This window comes from Theobroma cacao, chromosome 10 (assembly GCF_053813885.1).
Source record: "Theobroma cacao isolate CCN51 chromosome 10, ASM5381388v1, whole genome shotgun sequence".
NCBI lineage: Eukaryota > Viridiplantae > Streptophyta > Magnoliopsida > Malvales > Malvaceae > Theobroma > Theobroma cacao.
Genome location: NC_142648.1, coordinates 27243909 through 27251120, shown reverse-complemented (window position 1 = coordinate 27251120; position 7212 = coordinate 27243909).

The window sequence follows — 7212 nt, the reverse complement described above, 5'->3', positions numbered from 1 at the left end:
TCTTGGAACCTTAATGAATCGTAAACATGAAAAGCATTCAATCATGTCAATCATGCATACATGCATACATGCCTAGCCATGCACTCGACAAGAATCAAAATTAGTTCATGTCCCAAGCATCGAAGGTAGAAAGTCACTCGACCTAAAGGGTTGAGATTGTAAAACTTCAATGGAAGGATTTGAGTCTTTTCATTTCATGTTATTTCAATTAAGTTAGCATTAAAGAAATTCTTTAAATCAAACCTGTTGTGAGATAGGTCGAGCCTAGATTAAGTCTAGAAATTTCAATTTTTTTAAATCAAACCTGTTGTGAGATGGTCGAGCCTAGATTAAGTCTAGGAATTTCAATTTTTAAATCGAACCTGTTGTGAGATAGGTCGAGTCTAGATTAAGTCTAGGAATTTTAATTTTGTTTAAATCGAACCTGTTGTGAGATAGGTCGAGCCTAGATTAAGTCTAGGAATTTTAACTTGGTTTAAATCGAACCTGTTGTGAGATAGGTCGAGCCTAGATTAAGTCTAAGAATTTTTAATTTTGTTTAAATCGAACCTGCTGTGAGATGGGTCGAGCCTAGTTTAAGTCTAGGAATTTTAATTTTGTTTAAATCGAACCTGTTGTGAGATAGGTCGAGCCTAGATTAAGTCTAGGAATTTCAATTTTTTAGATCGAACCTGTTGTGAGATAGGTCGAGCCTAGATTAAGTCTAGGAATTTTAATTTTGTTTAAATCGAACCTTTTGTGAGATAGTTCGAGCCTAGATTAAGTCTAAGAATTTTAATTGAATTTGTCCTAACATGGGTCAAGCCCAGATCAAGTCTAGAAATTTCGTTTTTGTTTAAAATCGAACTTATTTTGAGATAAGTCGATTCTATATCGATTTGATTAAACCAACTGGCTTCGAGATAAGCCAAATGTGGTGTCTACGTCTTTGCACTATCCTTGATTCTCAAGAATGTGCAAAGAGGGGCAACTGTAGACACATAAATTTAAAAAAAAATAAATAAATTAATTAAATTAATTAAATAAAAAAAATAAAAAAAAATCGGGATGGCTGGGCGTACGCCCAGCCATCCCGTCGCCGTCCCATCCCCCACCCACTACGCGGGATGGGGGGTTCTGGCCACCAACTCCAGGGGTGCCAGAACCCCCTCGCCGGGTTGTCCAAAAAATTGGACAACCCGGCTCTTTAAAACCCTGCAAAACCTGCAAAAGAAAAGGGAGACAGCAGTTAGCCACAACACGAAAAAACCAAAAAATCATCAACAGTTAGCCGCAGACAAGAAAAAGAAACAAAAAAAGAAAAACAAGGAGAGGGGGGTGAGATCGGAGAGGAGAGAGGTCGATCGGAAGGGAAGAGGTGCAAGGAAGCCGGTGAGATCTGGGAGGAGAGAGACCGACGAAAGGGAGAGATTTGAGAGGAGTGAGACCGCCGGCGAAGAGAGAAGAAGAAGATTTTTAGAGAGAAGGGAGAGGGCGCTGCGGCTAGAGAGAGAAAGTGAGGAGTGAAACTGAAGAGAGAAAGAGAGAAAAGGGGATTAAATACCTAGGGTTCGTGGGCAAAACGGCGTCATTTCGGAGAGGCAAGCAGAAGCTGAAAGGACCAGGCAAAACGGCGTCGTTTTGAGCGGCTTCGCAGGCATCAAAACGGTGCGTTTTGGACTTCACCGTGCGGGCTTCCTGAAACAGGCCGGGGTGCTGAATTTGGGCTCCCACGGGTCACCGAGTTGGGCCAATCGCAGCCCAACAAGGTATAACCCTTTTTGTTTTGCTTGGGTCTAGCCCATTTTTAATTTAAATGCATTTATTTATTTTTTTTATGGAATAAATATTTATATAATATGGGTACTTATATTTAATATTAAAAATCAAAAAATAAAATAAATAATAATAATAGTAATTTATGATGCAAATATATATATATATTATATTATATTAAGATAAAAAATAAAATAAAATATAAAATATAAAAATTAAAAGATAATAATAAAATAGAAAAATAAATAAATAATAATAATAAATAATATAATTGGAAGAAAATATTTGAGTATTACCGCCAAAATGGGGGCAAAGAGTTGCCTCTTTCGGGCGGATGTTTTCCGGGTACGAAATTCGAGACGGATTTTCACCGAAGCGTCGGGATAAATCTGAACTCTAAATTTCAAAACCCATTAAGTCAAATAGTCATTATTAGAAAATAATATATGTAGAAAGATTTTGTTAATTCAAATAAATATTACTAAACAAAGTTAAATTAATCATTTAAAGGTTAATTAATTAATTATTTAGATAAGCTTTGTAAACAAGTAAAAATTGACCAACAACAAACATGGATTTAAATAACCAAAAAATAAAGTATATATAAAAATAATAAATAAATAATAATAAATAATAAATAAATAACCAAAAATTTTTTAAACAATCAATAAATTCGTGCATATAGATACCATCATTTTACACTGTCATTGCATGCCACTCATATTTTGCAAATGGCGCGAGAATCCCGATGATGGAATTTTCCTGAGGAGCTCGTAGAGACGAGTTCTTCCGGGGATATCTCTAGGTGAGGAAAATTTCGAGACTTCACCAAAGCGTTGGGATAGTCTTCGAATAATTTTCCAATAAAAGATTACCGACTCCATCATTTAAAATAAACAAGTCACGACATCATTCTACGCTTGCATCATATGCATACGTAAAACCAAGTGAAAAACTCAGTTTGACAATTCAATAAAATTTAATTAATAAAAATAGGGATTAAACTAAGAAAGGCTATATTAAGATAACTTAAGATTAAATGGTACCGTTCGTAGAACGGGCGTCACAGAGGTGCTAACCCTTCTCCGTGCGTAACCGCACTCCCGAACCCATCTCTAAAAAACGTGACCATTTCTCGTTCTTTTGACGGACCTAAAATTAATTTAGGGCTTCGTCGATTAAGAATCGAGTTAATAGGTGATCAATCACACCTAGATAAAAAAGATTGGTGGCGACTCCCACACCTTTGAGATATCAATTTTCGCCCGCGTCTGGCGGACGGGTTCTCGGACCCGCACGTCACGACAGTAGCAAAGTTTGATGCGCCCTTTGCTAGAAAAAGATGAAAGGCAACTAGATGACATAAAGGACGTTGAATAGGCAGAGTTGGATCAAAGGTGTGTGAACATTATTTGACTTTGCATTAGAGATAATATGTTTAACCATGTTATTGATGAGGATTTTACTCCAAGGTTGAGAAAAAAGTTAAAGAAGATTTACTTAGTGAAAAGTATTTCCAACAAGTTGCAACTTAGGCGAAAGTTGTATCGCTTAAAGATGGAAGAGAATTGAGACCTCATGAGGCATATGAATGAATTTAATAGGATCATTGATCAGTTGAAGAAGGTTGATGTGAAGGTGGAGGAAGAGGAAAAGGTATTATTGTTCCCGGCATCACTCCCAGACTCCTATAGGTATTTGTGGAATCTTTGATATGTGAGATGGATACAATAACGTTAAAACAAGCACAAGCAGCGTTAATGTCTCGTGATGCCTGAAAGAATAGTAAGGAAGGGGATAAAAATTCAACTGGCTTGGCATTAGTAACTGAGGTTCATAGGAAGAAGTCAACCAACATGGGATCTAAGGGTGACAAGTCTAGATCTAACAGTGTTTAGTGTTTTTAATGTAAATGGTATGGACAGATTAAAAGGGATTGTCTTACAAAAGAGGATGAAAGTAATGAAAACAAGGGTAAGTGTGCTTTCATTACTAACCGTGATGATTGTTATGTCCTTGCAATCTCAAAAAATATAGATGTAAATTCTTATTAGTATTTAGATTTTTCTTTTGCCACTCACATATGCTATCAAAAGGAGTATTTTGATTTACTTTAAGAGGGGGTGGTTGGGAATTTGACTTTGGACAATAAGTCAATAGTGAAGGTCATGGGTCTTGGAATGGTAAAAATCAAAATGTTTGATGGGATTGTGCATTTTTTGGGTAGTGTGGCCTATGTCCCAAATATGTGTAAGGATTTAATATCATTAAGCCTGTTAGACTCCAAAACGTATGGATATTCTGTTCGTGATGGAATGGTAAAAGTCACACAAGGCGATATGGTCCTGATGAGGGGGAATTTCATAATGGTTTGTATCATCTAGAATGTGAGGCCTTGAAGGAATGGGAATAATGCATAGGAGATGGTAGCTACCAAAGTGAGAATTCGTTTGCTGATTAAGTCATGAAAGGTTCCCATGGTGTAAATGATGGTGAAATGATGAAAAATCTTGCCAGTAATGAATTGGAAGGGTTGTCAAGGTCCCTTTCCAAAGTCAATTAGTGTCATTAACTTGATGACTATATAGGTGCATTGGTCGTTCTGTAGAATCGAGCGTTGGACCATGCTTGATTTTGTATGTGTAGTTGTGGAAATTTTTGAAGGCCAATGGTTTGGAAAGTCTTGTGCTTGGAGAGTTATTCAAGGTGTTGGAAAATAAGTGGAGTTAGGAAGCTGCAATTGGGTGTGACTGGTGGAAGAAGTTTAAGGAGTTCAAATTCAAGTCAAAGGTGGAGATTTGTTGAGTTTTAGGTTGACTAGAATTCTAGATCTTATTTGACTAGGATTCTTGTTTATATATAACATTAAGTAGTTGTCTGATGTTTAAACCTTTTGTTCCACATCGAGTTCTAATCACATTTTCTTTGGACTTTTATATTATAAAAGTGGATCTCTAGGCTTTAGAATAGTGAGTAGTGCTTTGAGAGCTCTAGAGATGAACACCTTGTAACTTTGTCTTTTGCTCTAGGTGGAGCTATAGTGGTTTGGGTGAGTGTTCTTAGGAGGTTATTGAGAAAGGGTGTGCAAGGGATCGTAGGTTCGTTTGGAGAACCATAGAGGTCAATTTATTGTACTTTAATTTCTCAATAATAGAAGAACGGTTTCACTCCGTAGATGTAGGTAAGATGTCGAACACATAAATTCTTGTGTTTTTCTATTTGTTTGATTTCTTTGAGTTTTATCTTTATTGTTTCTTGGGTAATTTTCAAAACAATTTTGGCAACAAATTTCCAAGAGAGTGGTTAATGTTGAATAGCTTACTACCACTACAATAAGAAAAAAAAGTGCAACAACATTAATCGAAGCAGCTGAAAATTTTAAGCAACTTGAGGAAATTGTTTCCAAAAGTGTTGCGCAAAATTTAAAGAATGTCACAAAAGGAAATTGTTCCCAAACATGGCAGTTAAGGCTCCTAAATCTTAAGGTCAACTTTTACAATTTTTGGGGAAGAGAATTGCCTAGTATGACCAAGGTAATTCACTCCAAAAATATCCTAGTTTGATTAGGATGTGAGATTTCGGAAAGTGATGATTTTTTTTCCTAATAAGTTCAGGAATTTCATTCAATTGGAAAGTGTACATAATTAGCTTAATTTGATTAAGCTTTCCTAAAATTGTTTAGGAGACAATAATGTACAAGTTTCCCAAATTGAATTAAGATTACCAAAATGAATCTAGTTTCCTAAAATGCTTAGGAAATCAATTAAAATTGTTTAATTGATTGTGATTTAATTCAATTGATCTTAATTGGATTAGGATGCAATAAAAATTTTAATTATATTAAAAACCTTATTTATTTATAAAATTTGTTTTCATAAATATTAATTAAATTAAATCATGCATCAAATTATTTGAATTAATATTTTCAAGTTTTGAATTATATTAATTTCAAATGACACATAAGATTGACAATTTGAATTAAGCATAATTTTAAATCCTTATATATTCATAGTAATGAATGAGTGTGGATGGTTATGGACTTAGGCCCAATGTGATTATGGTTGGTTAAATTATTTCATAGGAGTTTTAAATAGAGTCTACGTACCCTACCTTATCTTTTTATGTCACGACCCAATTTCCCGGGCTATGACCGACGCATGAGCTCAATGAGCATAGCTCACTAAGCCCAAGCAAGCCTATCCATTTACCTTTGCTTAACAAATTTATCATATCATGCATACACACACACACCTTTTCTCGGGTGTGAACATAGCCAAAACACAATGGCATTATCGATAATAATATACATACACTATACCAGTCATGTATTTAGCAATTTACATTGCATACACATATTCACATTGTTAGATTATATTCACAATACAAAAGGACCCATGATTTCCAGCGGAGACATTTACAATAAAAGGGATTACTATCGAATGCCAGATACATACCCAGGAGATGCACTACGGGGACTCCTTGATCTAGGGTCCAACAATCACCTGATCTGAAAACATGAATTTTTATAAAACGTGAGTACAATACTCAGTGAGTGAACAAGAAGGGAACAAGCATACCATAAGGAATGTTTATCGAAATCATGATGCATTCGTTTTCTCAAAACCATGCAATTATTTTAGCTCCTTTAAACCCCTCATGTAAACCCCACATGAGTAAATCACTTTACAAAAATCCATGCTCAACTATGGTACCAAAGAAATGGGAAATATGGCAAAAACTCACAAGTTAGCAAAATGGACAGAAAGTTTCTCGCTGTAGCGAATTTCATTCTCGCTGCAGCGAGAACCAGAACATCAAGGAAAAAGTCTCCTTTTTCCCTTAAAACAAGTCATCCTGCTAAAATAACAATAGCAACATGTAACACATGTAAACTTCCAAATTTCAACAAAACAAATGCTTACATATTTGCATTTACAACCATATACCCATCATCAACATGCACACCATCCCATCATCATCATCATGCACATCATCCCATCATCATCATCTCATATGCAACGGCTTATGCTATTGTCACTAGGGGGTGGGAGATCACGAAGCATCCCCCCCTTCACTCGGCAAGAGGTGCACTTCACTCCGGATCACGAAGCAATGGAGCAGTCCCTTCCCTTCTCTTCCAAGCTTCCCCTCCTTCACTTGGCAAGAGGTGCACTTCACTCCAGATCACGAAGCAACGGAGCAGTCCCTTCCCTCCTCTTCCAAGCTCCTGGGCGGAGAGTCATACTTCGCCACAGATCATACCTACCCCTTCACTCGGCAAGAGGTGCACTTCACTCCGGATCACGAAGCAACGGAGCAGTCCCTTCTCTCCTCTTCCAAGCTTCCCCCCCTTCACTCGGCAAGAGGTGCACTTCACTTCGGATCACGAAGCAACGAAACAGTCCCTTCCCTCCTCTTTCAAGCTCTTGGGCGGAGGGGTGGGAGATCACGGAGGAT